We start from the raw sequence: 17,893 nt of genomic DNA on the forward strand, positions 1-17,893 counted from the left end.
TTCCCTGCATTGCTGAGTATTCTTGGTCACCAGTTCTGTGCCCTTAAACTCTTGTTAGCAGATAAGATGTTGAAGGGGCAAAAAGTCTTAGGAAAATTGCATGGCCCAATAATATAAAATCGAGAACATTGTGCCCATTAATTTTGTTTTCCTCCATGAATTGGGAAAAGAGAGCTGTGGAGGTAGAGAGGGATCCCTGGGAATGAATTGTGCATAGCCCTGGGCTTGTGATACTCAAGGATGGAAATGGGGTCTGGTGAGCCTGTGCTTTTCCCAAGGTAGGTGACTGGGGAAAAGCAAGCTAAGTGCCCTACGTAGACAGAGAAGGAAGTGGAGAGATCTTGGGAGGCCTCCTGCAGGAAGTGGCTTTGGACCAGGCCAATTATTATAATTCTGTTGTGCTTCGTAGTTTGCAAAGAGTGTTTATGAACATTACTGCCTTGGATTCTCAGGACCCAGCAAGATAGGTGGCTTTATCCCCATTTTTATAGAGATGAGGAAACTGAGGCCCAGAGAGATGAAGTGTCCCATAAAGGAGGTCTTATTGGGGAATTCCCTCGCGGTACAGTGGTTAGGACTCTGTGCTTCCACTGCTAGGGACCCGGGTTCGATCGCTAGTCGGGGAACTAGAATCCTGCAAGCCACGCGGCATGGCCAAAAATGAATAAATAAATAAAAATAAATACATTAAATTAAAATTTTAAAAAAGGAGGTCTCATAAATAAACAGTGACTAAATCTGGACTTGACCCCTAAGCTGTGTGCCTCCAAGCACACTGCTCTTTCCCTTACAACACGGTATAGGAGAGAGGGATGCCTGGCGGGGTGAAATTGCAGGAGCCAAGATGTGGAGGTGGAGCCAGGCAGGTGTTGAAGGGACACGTGACAGTGGCCTGTGCCCCTAGGGAAGCAGGGCCAGCATAGTGAACTGGGCTTCAATGGAGAGTGGCATGGTGTAAGCAGGGACTCTTCGGTGGTGGTCTACTTGATCCTTTGCATGATTAGCCACAGGGCATCATCATGTGACTTGCTTCCCTTGGGCTGATTGAAGGGTGCTGGCTGGTCAGTGGCAATGGAGGGCTGCTGACAGCAGGGCCTGGGAGGCTGCAGAACTTTAAGTTCTTCTTGGGTGGAAAATGGGCCCACGTCCTGGCTGAGGGCTCTGTGGGTCCCCAGAGTCCAGGCCTGGCCCTAATGCTCTCATTCAGAACAAGGCCCTGAGTTGACACCCACCTGCAGAGAGTAGGACTGCTTGGAAGTAGCAGGGGACGGGGGTTCATACGGAATGATCACACGTGAGGGCAGGAGGTCATAGCCTCCAACCCCAGAACCAGTAGGAAGTGGAGACTGAGTTGGGAATAGTCAGGGTACGTCATGGGTGTGCCAACCTCTGGTCTCGGATGTTGCCAGCTGACCCACTAGCCACCCTCTCATCAACCTGCTGCTTCTCAGGGAAAGGACCAGCTTCATAGTGAATGAAACAGGCACCTCTCTGCCCTCAGGGGGACTGATGTCTGTGGGGTTATTAGACAAGGGTGACAGACCCCACAAAATGACAAAAATACAGATATAAATTATAGGTACCAATTGTGGGGAGAGAGAGAACCTGTTAGGTGGAGTGGGCAGGGAAGACTTGTCTAAGGAGACCACCTTCTTATTTAGTTATTTATTTAATTTGTTAATTTTTGGCTGTGTTGGGTCTTTGTTGCTGTGCACGGGCTTTCTCTAGTTGCGGTAAGCGGGGGCTACTCTTCGTTGTGGTGTGTGGGCTTCTCATTGCGGTGGCTCCTCTTGTTGCAGAGCATAGGCTCTAGGTGTGCAGACCCTAGAGCACGCGGGCTTCCGTAGTTGCCGTGTGTGGGCTCAGTAGTTGCCACGCGTGGGCTCTAGGGCTTGCGGGCCTCAGTAGTTGTGGCACACGGGCTCAGGAGTTGTGGTGCCCGGGCTTAGTTGTGCTGTGGCATGTCAAAACTTCTCAGACCAGGGATCGAACCTGTGTCCCCTGCATTGACAGGCAGATTCTTAACAACTTAACAACAGGAGGAAGTCCAGGAGACTACCTTCTTAAACAGATACTGGGACAATGAGATGGTACTAACTATGTGAAGGTGGGTGCATGAGGTGGGATGGAGGGTGTCCCAGGCAGTGGGAACAGAGTGTGCAAGGGTCCTGAGGTGGGAAGGGGCTTGTCATACTTATGGGATGGAAAGGATGTAGGTACAGTTGAACTGCAGCAAGCAAGACTGGTGAGTGGTGCCTGGTGAGTTTGTAGGATGGCCAGGGCCAGTCTCAGAGGCCAAAGTAAGTCTTTTGGCTTTTTCAAAGTGCAACGGGAAGCCCTGGTAGGCTTTTGAGCAGGGGTGTGCCATGATCAGAAGTCAGTTTCCTCCATGCTCCTCTGGCATTGCCTCCTCTGTGAATAACTACTATACGAAATTCCAAGTGGCAGAGGGGTTGAGGGGCTGGTCCACCAGGTTTGTGGTCTAGCTCTGGCTCTCACTGAGTGACCTGGAAACTCCCAGTTTGCTCTTTGTCCATAGAGAATGCCATGACCTTTCCTGGGGGATGTTGCAAAGGGTAAAGAAGATTTCCTGCATGTGCATACATGTCCATACCTACACGGGGCCCTGCACAAGCCAGACTCTTAAATGGTAGTTCCTTGTGGCTTTCTGCTCTTCCTCTTCCTCAGGGGTCGTGAAGGTGAGCAACAGAGAGAGGCTGGAGTCAATGAGGGACCTCGCTTCTGTCTGAGTTTTAACATATTTGGAGGAAAGATAGCACATGTCCTGGTTGGGAAAATGAAATATTATAGAGTATTTGATCTGTTTAAATGAATTCATAGGTTTAACGTAACTCCATGCAAAATCCCTTTTTTGGGAAAAATATCAATAACAATGCTGATATTTACTGAGTATATATATATATATATATATATATACACACTATATGACAGGCATTGAGCTTGTGAGGCAGGTGTCACTTTTATCCCCGTTTTACAGACCAAGACCATAAGGCCTAGAGGTGATAAGCAACTTGCCAAGGTCACAGGGCTGGTGAGTGTTGAACCTGGATGATCCCATCTCCAAAGCCAGCACTCTTAAGCCCTGTATGATTATCCTAAAATGTGTACGGACTTAAACCAGTCTGGATATCAAGTGATATTCTGAATAAAAGAAGACCCCATGAGGAGGATTCTAGCCCTGCCAGATGTGAGAACCTATTTTAAAGAACCAATATTTAGATCCACATGGTATTTGCTTAAACCAAAGTCTGTGAAAGGAAATGGACAATTCAGAAATAGACCAACCAAAATCAAAAGCCTAGCATAAAAGTAGATTTTACTAAGCAAAGGATAAGGGAAGAATTATTTAATTAATGGTGACTGCATAAAAACTGGTGATGGTGGTGGTTAATTAAATCTATATTTTACCCCACACAGCAAAATGAACTTGCCATGGATAATCACCAAAGAACTAGATGTAAAATGAAGTTTTAGAAAACTAGCAGAAAATAAGACTATCAGATGGGTCGAAGAAAGGTTTGTCTGCATTGAAACAATTTTAAAAAATCACAAAGGACCAGAATGACAGATTGAATAAAACAAAAAAGAACAATGGACTGGGAAATATTTGGATCACTTATGACAGAAGAGCAATATCTATAACATAAAAAATGCTTATTCAATGTTAGAAGAGGTTCAAGTCCCCAAAAGATGAATGGATGTGAACAGATCATTTACAGAAAGGGAAATACAGAATAGTAAATGCATGGAAAAAACATTTCTTTTTAAAGTCATCTAAGAAATACTGAAGTAACCTTGAAATACCAATAGACACTGTTAAATTGGGGAGAAAAAATGATGGTACCCAACGCTTAGAAATGTGTATTTAACTCTTTTACACTTGTTCCTGGGAGGTGCAGAGTAAGTGGGGCAGCTCTTTGGGAAGCCCTATGGCACTGTGGGGCAAGAACACCTTGCTGTTCCTTAACCTTCCACCTGGTTATTCGACTGTCAGGAATTTGTTCCAAGTGCAGAACTAAGATACACATTAGCAAACAATTACAAGGAACCAAAATAGGCAATATTAAGAGACTGAGTGAATGGATGAGGATACCTGCACACATTAAAAATGAATTGTGTGAACAGAAGAAAAATGTTAGCGATGGTAGCAAACACAAAAGAGAATGTGTGGTTGCAACTATGTAAAGACGTGCATATAAGCGGAAGGTTTCATGTGTAAAAAGTTGCATTTTGTAGTAGTAGTATGGATACTTTATTCTTTTTTCATGTTTCTTTCTCCCTGGTTTTCTTATTCTTTTCAGTGGCAGTTAAAACAAAAACAAACAAACAAACAAACTGGATTCAAATCTAGCCAGCAGCGTGACTTTGAGCAACTCTTGTCTGTAAAGTGGGGTAATATTTTCCAGCGCGATGGTTGAGGTCAGTAGGAAATGATTTGAGCCGCATTTGGCACCCCAGACCTCCTTCTTGCGGTGGGGGCGCCTCCTCCTCCCCGAAAGGCAGGAGCCGTCAAAGCCCTCTTGGAGACCTCCTCCCTGGGCCCGGGAGTCCAGGCACTCCTGGGTCTCCACGGCACAGGGACTCCTTCCTGCATGGAACTCTCCAGAGCAGGTGGGGATAGGGGTGTCCCACTGGCACCTGCCCTCGCTGGGGAAGGGGCAAGCTCGGGGAACATAACGCCCGTGGGCACCTCGGGTTGCGGGGCTGGCTTGTAGCCACCTTCGAGCTTCTGTCCCGACCCCGGGCCCCCTGCACTCCCGGCGGAATTCGGCAGCCGTCTTGTGCCCCCTCGCCGGGGCCCCGAGCGGCAGGAAAACTCGGATTTACAGGGCACCTCCTGCGGAAGCCTAGAGACACCGGGTGTGCCGGGGGTCCGGGTCTGACTTCGCAGACAGGGGGCACTTGGGTGCCTTCTCAGATCTCAAGGGTCGCGCCACGTCTCCGACGTGGGCCAGGCGGGAGGACGCAGCCCTCTCCCACGGCGACACGCGCCGATCTGGTATCCAGCTGTCGCTCGGTCCGTTCCTCCGCTAATGCCATCTTGCCGGAGGCTGTCACGTGCGGACGACAGCATCGCGCTTCCCCCGGCTCGGACACCAAAATCTACACAGGGACGCCACCCGGTTTCCTGGGCTCTGTCCACAACCCGAGGTGAGGCGCGGGGGCCCTTCCCTCGTGGGTTGGAGCAGGGACACGGTGGGCGCTGGGTCCCTGGGGGCGCGTCTCCCTGTCAGGGCCAGGCAGCGCGGGGTCGCAGCGCCGTCGGGGGCCGGAGGCGCCGCCGCTTGCCTTGCGCCACGGCCTCGGGGGTGTCCGCTGCAAGTTGTGGGCTGCGGGCACGTGGGGCTGGGGCGGCTGGCGGCGCTGGACCCCCAGGACCCCAGTCCGCGGCCGCCTCGCCTCCCGCAACCGCCCAGCGGTGCGGGAAGACAAGCAGGCGAGTTCTGGGAGGCCAGGCCGGGGGGCGCCACGCGTGCGGCGCGAGGGGCGCGGGCTGCCGGGAGGAGCGCGGATGGTGGGGGGGCGCGGGCGCATGCGCTCTGCGCCCGTGCCATATTGGAATGAGTCGGAGCGCTGAGCGCCGCCGCCGCCGCCTCCGCCGGAGCGCGGGTGGAGGGGGGCGGGGAGAGCTGCCGGCCGCCCCGCTCCGCGGAGCCCAGCAGGAAGAAGGGCGCGAGCGGGCGAGTGCAGGCGGCGCGAGCGGAAAAAGCGCCCGCACGGGGGAACGAAAAGAAGAAAAGAAAGAAAACGAGCGCGAGAAGGGAAAAGCGAGCGATCGAGCGAGTGCGCGCGCGAAAACTCCCGACAGGTAAAAAAGCGGGGCCGCCGACTGGGCCTTCCCGCGCGGCGGCCTGAAGGGGCGGCGGCGGCGCCGGGGCGGTGGACCGCGCGGCGTCCCCCTCGAAGCGGCCACGCAACTTTGGCAACGAAAATCCGCCGGGAGCCGAAGGGCGGCGGGCGCGCGGTCTGAGGCGCCAACGGGCGGCGGCAGCACGTTGGGGGCGGGGGCGGGGCGGGTGTGTGTTGGGGGGAAACGCGGCGCCCGCGCGCGGCCTGGCGCGTCCCCGCGCGCCGGCCTGCCGGGCAGCAGGAGCGCGCCTGGGCGCCTCGCCGCGGCGGCGGCGGCCGGCCGTCCCGGGCGGACAGCGCGCCGAGCGGCAGCCTTGGGGCGTGAAAGGAAAGTGGCCGGGCGGCGGCAACGCCGGCGCCCAAGTTCCCCGGCGCGCTGGGCCCGCCGCGCGCCCCTCCCCGCGCGTCCCGCGCTCCCGCCCGCCGAGCCCCCGCGGACCCGCCCCCCGGGCTCGCTCCGGGCCGGGGCGCGAACCCGCAGCAGGACCCGGGGGCGCGCCGCCCGCGCGGAGGTCCGAACTTCGCAGGGCCGAGGCGGCCGCTGAGCGTCTAGCGGCCGCCGCAACCGGTTGCTTCGGGCCAGCGTGGTGGAGTGCGCTGGGCCTTCCTAGCGCCGCGCGAGCGGGCCGAGGGCTCGCGGGGAGCCCGCTGCTCGACCCCAGCCGGGCTTGCCGCTCGGGAGGTCCGTGACCGTTTCGATTTCTGTTCTTAAAGTCTCGTTTTGGATCTTGAAAAGAGGCTATGGAGAGGCGAGCAGAGTGTCCTGAGAAGGCAGGCCTGCCGTGTGGGGAGCAGAAACGCCTTGTGAGAACAGAGATAAATTCCCGCGGAAAGGATGTATGTTAAGTTTTTCACAAGATGTCAGCTGCTCACTGGGTTCTAAAACTGAGCCGTAAAGGACAGGTCACCTGCACGTTTTGTTATGCGCCAGGATTGGGGTAGGACACCCTTGCCAGGGCCAGGCGTTTTATTTAGTCGGGGTTATTCCCAGCGGTTCTCTCAAAGCCATGCGGATGGACGGCCCTGAGCGAGGTTTCGTGAGCCCTACTTAGCAGTGATATAGTCTTGAGAACCAAGAAACCATCAGAGAGATTTGAAAGGAAATAAAATGGATTTTGTCAATCCCTGCATATGCCTTCTCCTCTGGAACCACATTTTTCAGATGTCACACTTTATTGCATCGCAAGCAAAATGCCTGAAAATGTAATTGTTCATTTGTCAACTGTCTTGACAGGAGGAAGGAAGATGAGTGTTTTCTTGCATACACTTTGGGGCCTGTTGGCCTCGTGTTTTGAGGGATATGTTGCATCTTTCTAGGCCACAGGTAGATTCAGAGTTGAGATTTGTTTATAATGTCAGAAAAGTAACTGCTTGGTGGAAACGGGAGTGGCCCAAGATCAGGAAACAGTTACATTACTGCTGTTGTCATTGACTAGCTGTCTTATCTTGGGTATGTTTCTTACCCTTTACAGATTTGGTTTTCCTTATTTGCAGAGTTAGAGGATGAGTGGATCATTTTTCTGCTGCTTTCAGTTCTAAAATTCGGTGACTTTTTAAAGTGAACGATTAAAAAAATCTCGGTCTGTACTTTGAAAGGTTCTACATAAAAGTGCTCACAATGTGCATCTTTATTAAAATACATTTAGAGAAAATATCTTGGGAGCTCTGGATGATTTCATGTAATTATCTGGAAAGATAGTTACACATGTATTTTAATATGTTTTTGAAATTATATATATATATATATTTATTCATTTATTTATTGAGGCCTAACTTACAGTAAAATCTTAAGTACATAGGGTTCAATGACTTTTTACGTATGTATACGCTTTGGTAGCTACACTCAGATTAAGATATAGAGTATTTTCAGCCTCCCGAAGGGCTCTCTTTACATTCTTTCCGTTCAGTAAACACCTTCCCCCTCCCAAGGTGATCACTATACTGACTTCCATCACCACTGGTAAGTTTTGCTTTGCAGCAGAACTCTTTTGAGGGTGAAAGGGGGCAGTATTAATAAACTGAAGGACAACATGTGTGTAAACCTGGAGTTATGGTCATGGTCGTTTTCGCCCTAATCCTGATGCTTTTATAACAATTCTTTTTTTAATATCTAAAATAACTAAAAATTCTGACCTGGGAGACTTCTTAGTCAGAAGATCACTTTTTAGCTGAGGCAGTACTGTGCAGGTTTGGATCTGTGGTTTTTGGGAGTCCTTGTGGACATGGGGCCTGTATTAATCTGTTATTTCTCGTTTTTGGAATACAGGTATATTTGCAGACATTAGGTTTGAAGGATGAATCATAAACTTTCCCAACAAGTCAGATTTAAGTTGTCAGTAGATGAGTCAGTTCCTTAAAGCCTAGAATTTGCTGAGAAAATTAAATGAAAATGGATTTTTTAAAGTTCAGTGAATTAAAGAATGTGGGCATAAAGCTTTAACAACCTTTTAAATGACGGCAATGAACTTGATTTATATATGCAGGATATTTGCCTGGTTTATCAAATCATTAAAACTCTAGCGATGAAAGCAAAAACAAAAAGTAACTAAAAGTTGTATCAGGTGTGTTTTTTTCTTTTTAATTTCAACATGATTAAGATACCTTTTTGTGTTAGACCTAGGAAGTTGGGTTTTTTACATTCCCCCCCTGAAGCAAGTACTTCAGCAATTTGCTTATCCTACCCAAATGCCTTTTAGTATATTCTTGTACCCTTTCTTGTTTCTAATGCTAAAGGAGAGGAGTTAGAGGTTGTAAGTGAATTCTTGTTAGTTCTCACAAAGGTCTGTGTTTTTCTACTGCATGGCCATCTGTGTGATACAAAGTTGGGAACTGTCTGAGGCCTGTGTTAGGGATGTATGGGGCGTAGTCCACAAAGTTCAAAGATTTTCTTTTGTGAAATGATTCTGCTGAATAATTGTGTTTTTCTGTGACTAAGTCAGACAGTTAGCCAAAAACTAAGCTGAATTTGGTCACTCTACCCCAAGATTCATAGCATCATTAGGAAAGTAATTCATCACTTAGTTGTTATTGATCCACCAGTTTTTATCTCTCCTTCCTTCCTTCCTCCGTCCCTCCCTTCCTTTTTTGGTGGCTCTTTTTAGATTTCTTAGCTTTGGCATTATCAGATATTTAACTTAAAATTTGTTAAATTTTTGAGAGATGCAACTGAAGAGATGCAAAATGAGAAGCACATATGAAAGGGAATTCCGTCTTTTGTTTTTTTGTAAACTATGATTTTTCTCTTTAAAAATGCTTTTCTTATTCATAATCTTGCTGCTTCTGTAGGGTACTTTTGCTTTCACAGTGGTGACTAGACTGGGCTTAGCTGTAGAATGATGATGTAGAAGCTGATATCTTTTGACTCTGAAGTCTATAGAAAAGCTGAACTGTCCAAATTTCATTGGCCTTTTTATTATGACTTCATGTCATGTTCACATTAAAGAAATGAATACAATCCAGAAAGCAGAAGACCATAAGGCAGGTATTTTGAATGCTAAATATTTTTTATTAAATCTTTTCTATCTTATAATTTCCTGAAACTTTTCTTTCTGGATTTATTTGGCTGTTAACCAGTATTTCAGAATAATTTAAATGAGAATGAAAGAACATTTAATCAGTAAATGGTATGGTTTTGTTATGGCAGGGTATTTTTATCTCTGTAAATAGAATTTGTTTTCTAACTGGAATGTTTTGTAATTGAAAAAAAAATTTCTTCTTGTACATAGTTGTTAAATTGGCTGAAAGTCTGGGGATTTTGGTTACCTGGGAGATTTTGAACCATTAGACTTCAGGGAGTGGGATTTTGATATGACTGTATACTTCTTCAAGTGGAACTGGCCCCATTGGAAAATGTTTACAATAGAAAGGATGTGGTCAGGTTGTTACAAGTTCATTTTTAAGCTTTACAAAAGTGGGAGAGAGGATAAGAAGACGGGTTATTAAAAGAAAAATTATGACTTTACTGTAGACGTTTTAACAAGTTTGATTGTAAATCTTTGCCTGTTGCTGAAAGGCACCTAAAGATTTGTAGTTATTTTTTAGTCTCTTTTATTCAAGAGGATGTTTATAAATTTATTCAGCTCTTTTTGACTTTAGATCATCACTCAAGGACATAATTAAAAAGAAATGTTGTCTATATATTGTGCTAAAGGTATTAGGTCTCTGCTGAACTTTGTGGTTTGATAGTTGAGTAACTGCAGAGCCAAGCACTGGGCTGTGTGGGTAAAGGCTATACAGTGGCATTTCTAACATGGTGTACAGTGCTGCATGCAGGTGTGTTTGCTTAATCTAGAGAAAGGTTAATCACTAGACTGATTTGGGGTGGATAGGGCAGTTGAGAGTACCTGCTTGGTTTGGGAAAGTTGGTTTTGGGCTGAGATGACATTTGGAGAGGGTCTTAGATGAGAGATGGAGGGAGGTTTGTTGGCAGCTGCAAGTGCAGGACAGTCGTATTTGGAATGACAACATGAGATGGACTGAGAAATTTATCAGTCATTAAAATACCTCAAGAGTTTTTCCTGCTGAAATTCAGTTTAAAGTGTTAACCAACAAGTACTTCGATTTAATTCCAAAATATTATATATATTTTTTTACCCAGAATAGTTTTAAAATTTATTTTATTTATTCTTGGCTGCGTTGGGTCTTTGGTGCTGTGCACGGGCTTTCTCTAGTTGCGGTGAGCGGGGGCTACTCTTCCTTGCGGTGCATGGGCTTCTCATTGCGGTGGCTTCTCTTGTTATAGAGCACGGGCTCTAGGCGTGCGGGCTTCAGTAGTTGTGCCTCACGGGCTCTAGAGCGCAGGCTCAGTAGTTGTGGCGCACAGGCTTAGCTGCTCTGCGGCATGTGGGATCTTCCCGGATCAGGGATCGAACACTTGTCCCCTGCATTAGCAGGTGGATCCTTAACTACTGTGCCACCAGGGATGTCCAGGTTTCATTTTTATTATTGAGCAAAATGGGCAGGGGTAGGTGATCTAGTAGCTAAAGCTAGAAATATGAAAAACTTTGGGTATTTGATTGTTATTATGGTCATTTATGATATCTGAACCCCTTGACCTCTTAATATAGTTGATGCTTATTATTTTCATTTGTTTCCCTTTTGAAGTTGATTTTAGTCCTCAATCATGGTTTGTATTTGCATTTAAAATATACGTAAGTTTTTATTATTGTTAATATTGATACAAGTAACACTGTACACAAATTGGGAAACAGACTTAATCTGCTCTTAGGCATTATCTGTGCCTGGCTTTCCTTAAGGGCTCCTGGGTGAACTGAGAGAAATTTTAAATGGCTCTGTTGCCAGTAGTAGTTGTGACACGGGAAGCAGTGGGCTGGGTGGGCTCTTCTGGCTTTGCCTTCTAGGGTGGCTTTCCTTCTCTGCTGTGAGTGCTTGAGGAGGGCTCCATGACTCCTACAGCCAGATCCAGAGCTTTAAGGCACAACAGGGTTCTGAAAACCGTTTCTCCTCCCAGCCCACCCCTTGACCTTTACCCTGATTTTGGCTTTCTATTAACTTTGAGAGGAGCTCTTTCCAAAGCAGCTATACTACTGAAACCTCAGGTTCTGGTGTGGTATTCTTTTTCCGCCACCTCCTTGAGAGGCTTCCCTGCTCTTCCTGTGTCATCTTTGACCTCATTGTTAACCTCCTTTTCCTCTCAAAGAGTTCCAGCCCCTTTAAGCCTGGACCCATTGTCCAGTCTTTTGCTTCCTGGCCAGTACCCTTTACTCTGGTCCCTTTGCCCTTCTGCAGCTTCTGCTCTGTTGAGTACCACCCCTGCAAGTCCAGCCTGTGCCTGCTCTTCTGTGGACAGACTGCCCACTTCAGACCCTGAAGGAGACTTCAGGGTCTCCTCCTGAAGTGGCCCTATGTGCCACTAGCTCCACACAATCTTAGCTCGAGGCAGACCCTTTTCTTTTTGCCTTCTGTGACCTTTTCAGACCCTCCCTTGGTGGATTCCCCCACATTTAGACTTCATCTAGCTCTTATGCCCCCCTAAACCTTTCTGCTGAGCTTCAGATCCATATATCCTCTGTTCTCTGGGCCTGTCCAGTTTGGATGCTCTGCTGGCCTCTCAAAATCTACAGGTCCTGAACAGAATCCCTCAGTCTACCTTAAAGCTACTCCTCTAGCCGGCCCATCTGCCTAGGTCTCTTTTTTGACCTTCCTTCTTAGTGATGGCTTCCATTTTTTCCCCCAACAGCTTTCCCGTGGAACTGAGTTTTATTCTTGAATTACCAACCCTTTACTTAAGAATGTGCAGTTCTGACTCCTTGGCTTTCAAACATTTTTAGAAGCTATGGGACCCTTTGTTAAGTGAAATCTTTCTAGGAAACCCAATATGTAAAATAAGTAAAACTAGAGTTCTGGTGGAAGGGGAGTGAAGGGTCAGCATCCTGTCCTGCCACTTAGGCCTTCTAGTGCTGCCCTCTTCCTCTTCCGAGGCAGAGCTGGTATCTGGTCCTTGGACTCTGTAAGTGGAACTTTCTGGAGTTGCTCAGTACTGCCTGAGGGCACTCTGCTTGTCGGAAAATCACTTGATCTGTTCTGCACCCCACCTCTTTCCCATTGGTTTTATTTTAATTGTGACTGGTAAATATAAAATTAATGCTGCGATGAATCTTGCCAAGGAAAAGGAAAGCCACTTTGGAAAGTGAAACTAGGTTTTAAAAAGAGCCAACTCCTTTAAATGCTGAAACCTTCAAAAGTGCCCAAGGGTTTCTTTCAAGTTTTATGGAAGTCTCTACTAACTTATCTTATTCTCTTAAAAGCTGCTTTTCTACACCATGAACATGCAAGTAAACTTAGTTTAGTTTTACTGTTTTTGTTTTGTTCCTTTACCAGTATAGCAGGTTTGTTCAGCCCATAATATAACTAAAATGTTAAATATTTGCAGTTAAAAATATGTTCTGTTGCCTCCAAATGGTTGTCCATACCCTCCATCCTCTGCCCCTCCTTCTCCAATCCATCTGACACACTGTGGCCAGATAGCTCTTTCTAAACAAACTTGATTTTATCACAGAAACTTATTCTGCTGCCAGCAGGGGAAAGTCCAGGCTCCTCAGGAATGTGCACAGAATCCTTGAGGAGCTTGTCCCCTCACCTGCCCAGCTTAGCCCCCTCTCACACACGCCCATCCCTCCAGCCACGCCTACACCCTGGTCCTCTGCACATACTCTCCTCTGCATGTCCAGTGTGTCCTCCACTAACACAAGGCTCCCAAATATCAGTCTCGCACGTACCAATCTCATGATTTTGGCCATATTTGATTACCATAATTATTCTTTCAATATTTAAAAAATTTACTTTAAATTTTTGACTATTTTATTTTTAAAAATATTTATTTATTTATTTGGTTGCGCCAGATCTTAGTTGCGGCATGCAGGATCTTTAGTTGTGGCATGCGGACTCTTAGTTGTGGCATGCATGCGGGATCTAGTTCCACGACCAGGGATTGAACCCAGGCCCGCTGCACTGGGAGCATGGATTCTTACCCACCGGACCACCAGGGAAGTTCCTAAAATTTTGACTTTTTAACTTAAATTTTATAAAACATTATTACATTTTAAAAATAAAAATAATGAAATACAAGTAATAGTAAGTCTAATCGTTTTATCCAAATATATTCCTTCAGTAAGTTTATTTATTTATTTATGGCCGTACCATGTGGCTTGCGGGATCTCAATTCCCTGACCAGGGATTGAACCCAGGCCCTGGCAGTGAAATCCTGGAACCCTAACCGCTAGGCAGCCAGGGAACTCCCAAGGTTCTCAACAAAGCCTTTGTACTTAAAATTTTTACAAACTATGTACCTCATAACAGGAGATATTAAGAATTTTTTTTTTAAGTGTGATAATGGTGTTGTGACTATATATGAGAATGCCCTTATTCTTGGGAGAAGCAAGCTGAAGAGTTTAGAGCTGAGGTATCATGATGTCTCATGATGTCTTCAACACTTTCAAATGGCTCATAAAGTATACATATATGCACATATGTATAGAAAAATAAAACAAATCAGGAAAATTTTCATAACTTTTGAGTCAAGTGGAGAGTATTTGGAATTTTTTCAAAATCTGTTTGAAAATTTTGATTAAAGGTTGTCTTGGCTTAAGTATAAAAATGGCTGCAAAAAATGTTGGTATTAAAAAAAGTTTTTAACCCCAGTACACAATGGTTAACATACATACATACACACACACATACACATACATATACGGAGAGCACAGACCCACTTGTTGAAGTGATATTTAGACTACCCACATATTCAGTGTTGTGGGAAAACCAAATGCTAGTGAAATTTTTTTTAAAAAATTTAATTTTTAAATTGAGGTATAATTGACATACAACATTATATTAGTTTCAGGTGTAAAACTAATGATTTGATAATTGTATATATTGGGAAATGATCACCACAGTAAGTCTAGTTAACATCTGTCACCATACCTAGTTACAAAATTTTTTTCTTATGATGAGAACTTTTAAGATTTACTCTCTTAGATACTTTCAAATGTGTAATACAATATTATTAACTATAGTCACCATGCTGTACATTACATCTCCATGACTTATTTTATAACTAGAAGTTTGTACCTTTGAAGTTCTTAATAAATCCTGTTTAAGCAATACCTGTGAAGTTGCAGTTTCATGTTTTATATGTTAACTCTTTTTCCCATTCCACCGTAATGATGCTATGTAAATACTTGAAAAGAAAGTCTTCAGCAGCCCCTAAATTTTCTCATGTTCCACCAGTGGTTTGGGTGTTGTGCTTAGGGGACTACACTAAGGAGATTCTTGCTTGTCCTGTAAGACTCAGGTCTCCTGTAGAGTTTTCCTCCCTGGACTTCTCCAGGCCGGATTAACCCTTTGCCCTGGGTACTCACAGTATTCTACATATTCTCCTCTTGTGAATATTACAATTGTAATTATTTGTTCAGTGTCTATACCAGATTGAGAGCTCATGATGAGAGACCCTGTTTTATTCTTTATTGGTACCTTGCATACAACGTAGCAGAGAGTAGACAGTAGATGAATTATAGCTGAACGAAAGCATAGAAGCAATACTGCAACACCATCATTTATAACATTATTTCTACTCTAAAATGTATTATTTGCTAAACAAGAAACTATGATGTTTAATCAGATCCTGTCTTGTCACTCCTAGGCTTAGAGCCTGCTAGTGGCTTTCCATAGTAATTACAATAAAATCCAAACTCCTTTTGTGGTCTGTAATGCCCTTTGTGATTTGTTCCCTGCCCACCTCTGCCAGTTTTCCGCCTGCTTTCCCACAATCGAGCCACATGTCTTTTCTGTCCCTCCAAGTACACTGAGTTTGTTACATTTAGTTCCTTTTCATCAGAGGGGTCAGCTCAGTAATGAAACCTTTCCTAAACATCCGCTCCCCTGGCTTTTCATGTCTCATTACTGTTTGGTTTTCTTCATGGCACTTATCACTATGTGAAATTATCTTATTTTTAGCTCATTCTAATATTTAAATTTAAAAGTTTAATTTATTATAAAGTGTTTTAGAGCCCCACTGTAGAGAATATTAAAACCTACTCCAGGAATGTTTTCCCTTATTGTTCCTTGTGGGCAAACTAGACAGTGCACTAATGCATTGTTCTTCTGTTTGCTGTTGTAAACTCCATGAAGATAGGAACCAGGTCTGTCCTTTAATCAGCATGGCATCCCTGTACTGAGAATGGGGCGTAGCAAATACATATATGTTACGTGGAGGTATGAATAAACAACCAACTTGTAGATGATCTAAGAAAAAATTTTTTTAAACTCTGGAGATTTGGGGGCAGTATTATAGTTTAGTTTTGAATCTTCAGAATTTTTTTTTTATGAGAAGTCAATATTTTGTCATATTTTGCAGCTTGGAGTGTCTGTTTATTGTTTTTGGTGAGCCACGTTCCTTTCCTCAACTTCATTTTCTTTATAACTTATAACATCACTTTTTCGAGGATAACTGCCCATCTTCAGATCTTTGACACAAATGGATTTCCATTAGTAAAAATCAAATTGAAGGGCATTAGCTCCAGTCATTTGCTTTACTTTTCATGATAGTAGTTACAGAGAGGAAATCACCAGTCTGGTTCTATATGAGCGTAGGATGGGGCAATTCTGTTGATACTTCCTTTGCCCTCATGTAACTAATGAGAGCCTGTTATTTGCAGGTGCATGAGCCCCAGGTTGAGCTTCAGAATAAAATCCAGTGGATCCATTGTCCTCCCACCATTGTTAATTGAATTGATGCTCTTACTGTGGTGGGAGTGCTGATGATGTTGTATCTGTATGAGGACTGGGGGTACCTGAGAACAGGGGAAGCAGCACAGAAGTGAAAGAGGGTTGACCAGACTTAGACTTTGCCTATAATCCTTCCCACCCCCTCCTCAGTCCTGCCTGGAAATGGAAAAGTTTTGGAAATTGTGACGCTATGGGGGAAAAAACCCTCTATTTTTTAATGAAAAAAAAAATTTTTTTTTTGGTTTGATATATTTTGTTCTGCTTCCATGCACAAAGGAAAAATGAGTCAGTACTCTAGTTTTTTACTTAACTGATTTTTGGCTGGAGAGACTTTAGAAAATTTGGACTCTTCAGTAATTCTGAAGTTCTTTGTTTAGAAACGAAAAGATATTATGTAAAACTGTTTACTCATAGTATGTGATATTAACATGTAAAATGTAATTGAACTTTAGTTGCAGATCTATTAATATATTTGAATCATTTAAACTTTGATTACAGTGGAGCCAAACATTTAAGGGATTTTTGCATCTTGGTTTGAGGAGGAAGTATACACTTTTTTTTTATCACGGTTGGCAAAAAGTTGAAAGTTACTGTGGGTAGAATGAACCTCTTCCTATACCACCCCTCCACTCACCCGTTTTACTGAATTCAAATGTTGCCACAAAGAATTTAGAGATAATAAATTCTTTTAATAGGCATCACTTTTTCTTGCATTGCTTTGTTTTTATCATAATCACAGACTTAAGTACTTAATCTTTTTGTTTGTTTGCTTGTTTTTCAGCCACTCCATGGCCGCGCATCATGTAGAATCTTAGTTCCCTGACCAGGGATCAAATCTGTGTTCCCTGCAGTGGAAGCTAGAGTCCTAGCCACTGGACCTCCAAGGAATTCCCTTAATCTTTTTTTTTAAACAGGGATACATGGTACGTAGTAAAATATTTTTTGAATAGTGAAAAAGAGTGTACAGTACTCCTTTACTGATATCCCTAGTCCTTCAGTCCGTTCTGTACAATTTTTTTTTTTGGCCACACCACACGGCATCGATTTTTGTTCCCCAACCAGGGACCGAACCCGTACCCCCTGCCTTGGAAGCTTGGAGTCTTAACCACTGGACTGCTAGGGAAGTTCCCTCAGTCCCTTCTGCAGGCCACTGTTATCTCTAGTTTTTTTTGTTTTCTTCCAGAAAAATTCTATTTGTATAATATATATTTCTCCACCCACTTCAAAAAACTCAATTGGTAGTGCTCTTTTCATTTAAAATGTCTTGGATATATCCAAGTTCACAGAGATCTGCCTTGGTTTTTTTTTTTGCGGTACGCGGGCCTCTCACTGTTGTGCCCTCTCCTGTTGCGGAGCAACAGGCTCCAGACGTGCAGGCTCAGCGGCCGTGGCTCACGGGCCCAGCCGCTCCGCGGCATGTGGGATCTTCCCGGACCGGGGCACGAACCCGTGTCCCCTGCATCGGCAGGCGGACTCTCAACCACTGCGCCACCTGGGAAGACCTGCCTTGTTCTTTTTTTTTTTTTTTTTTTTTTTGCGGTACGCGGGCCTCTCACTGTTGTGGCCTCTCCCGCTGCGGAGCACAGGCTCCAGACGCGCAGGCCCAGCGGCCATGGCTCACGGGCCCAGCCGCTCCGCGGCATGTGGGATCTTCCCGGACCGGGGCACGAACCCGCGTCCCCTGCATCGGCAGGCGGACTCTCAACCACTGCGCCACCAGGGAAGCCCCTGCCTTGTTCTTTTAATGATTGCCTAGTAGTCTGTTAATGGCTGCTCCATA

The 17,893-nt window shown here is 45.1% G+C and overlaps 1 protein-coding gene across 5 annotated transcripts in view; it reads left to right on the plus strand.

The window, feature by feature from the left end:
* Positions 1 to 5,095: 5,095 nt before the first annotated feature.
* SFMBT1 (Scm like with four mbt domains 1) overlaps positions 5,096 to 17,893 on the plus strand; it is a 132,574-nt gene continuing 119,776 nt past the window's right edge. For 3 of the 5 annotated variants that reach the window (XR_009542768.1, XM_060161599.1, XM_060161603.1), the window contains exon 1: positions 5,604 to 5,830. The gene's annotated coding sequence lies outside the window, so the exon portion shown is untranslated. Of the gene's footprint in view, positions 5,173 to 5,601; positions 5,831 to 17,893 lie in introns of those variants that run through there. The other 2 variants (XM_060161600.1, XM_060161601.1) reach the window with 2 other exon arrangements.

This window comes from Lagenorhynchus albirostris, chromosome 10, assembly GCF_949774975.1.
Source record: "Lagenorhynchus albirostris chromosome 10, mLagAlb1.1, whole genome shotgun sequence".
Lineage (NCBI taxonomy): Eukaryota > Metazoa > Chordata > Mammalia > Artiodactyla > Delphinidae > Lagenorhynchus > Lagenorhynchus albirostris.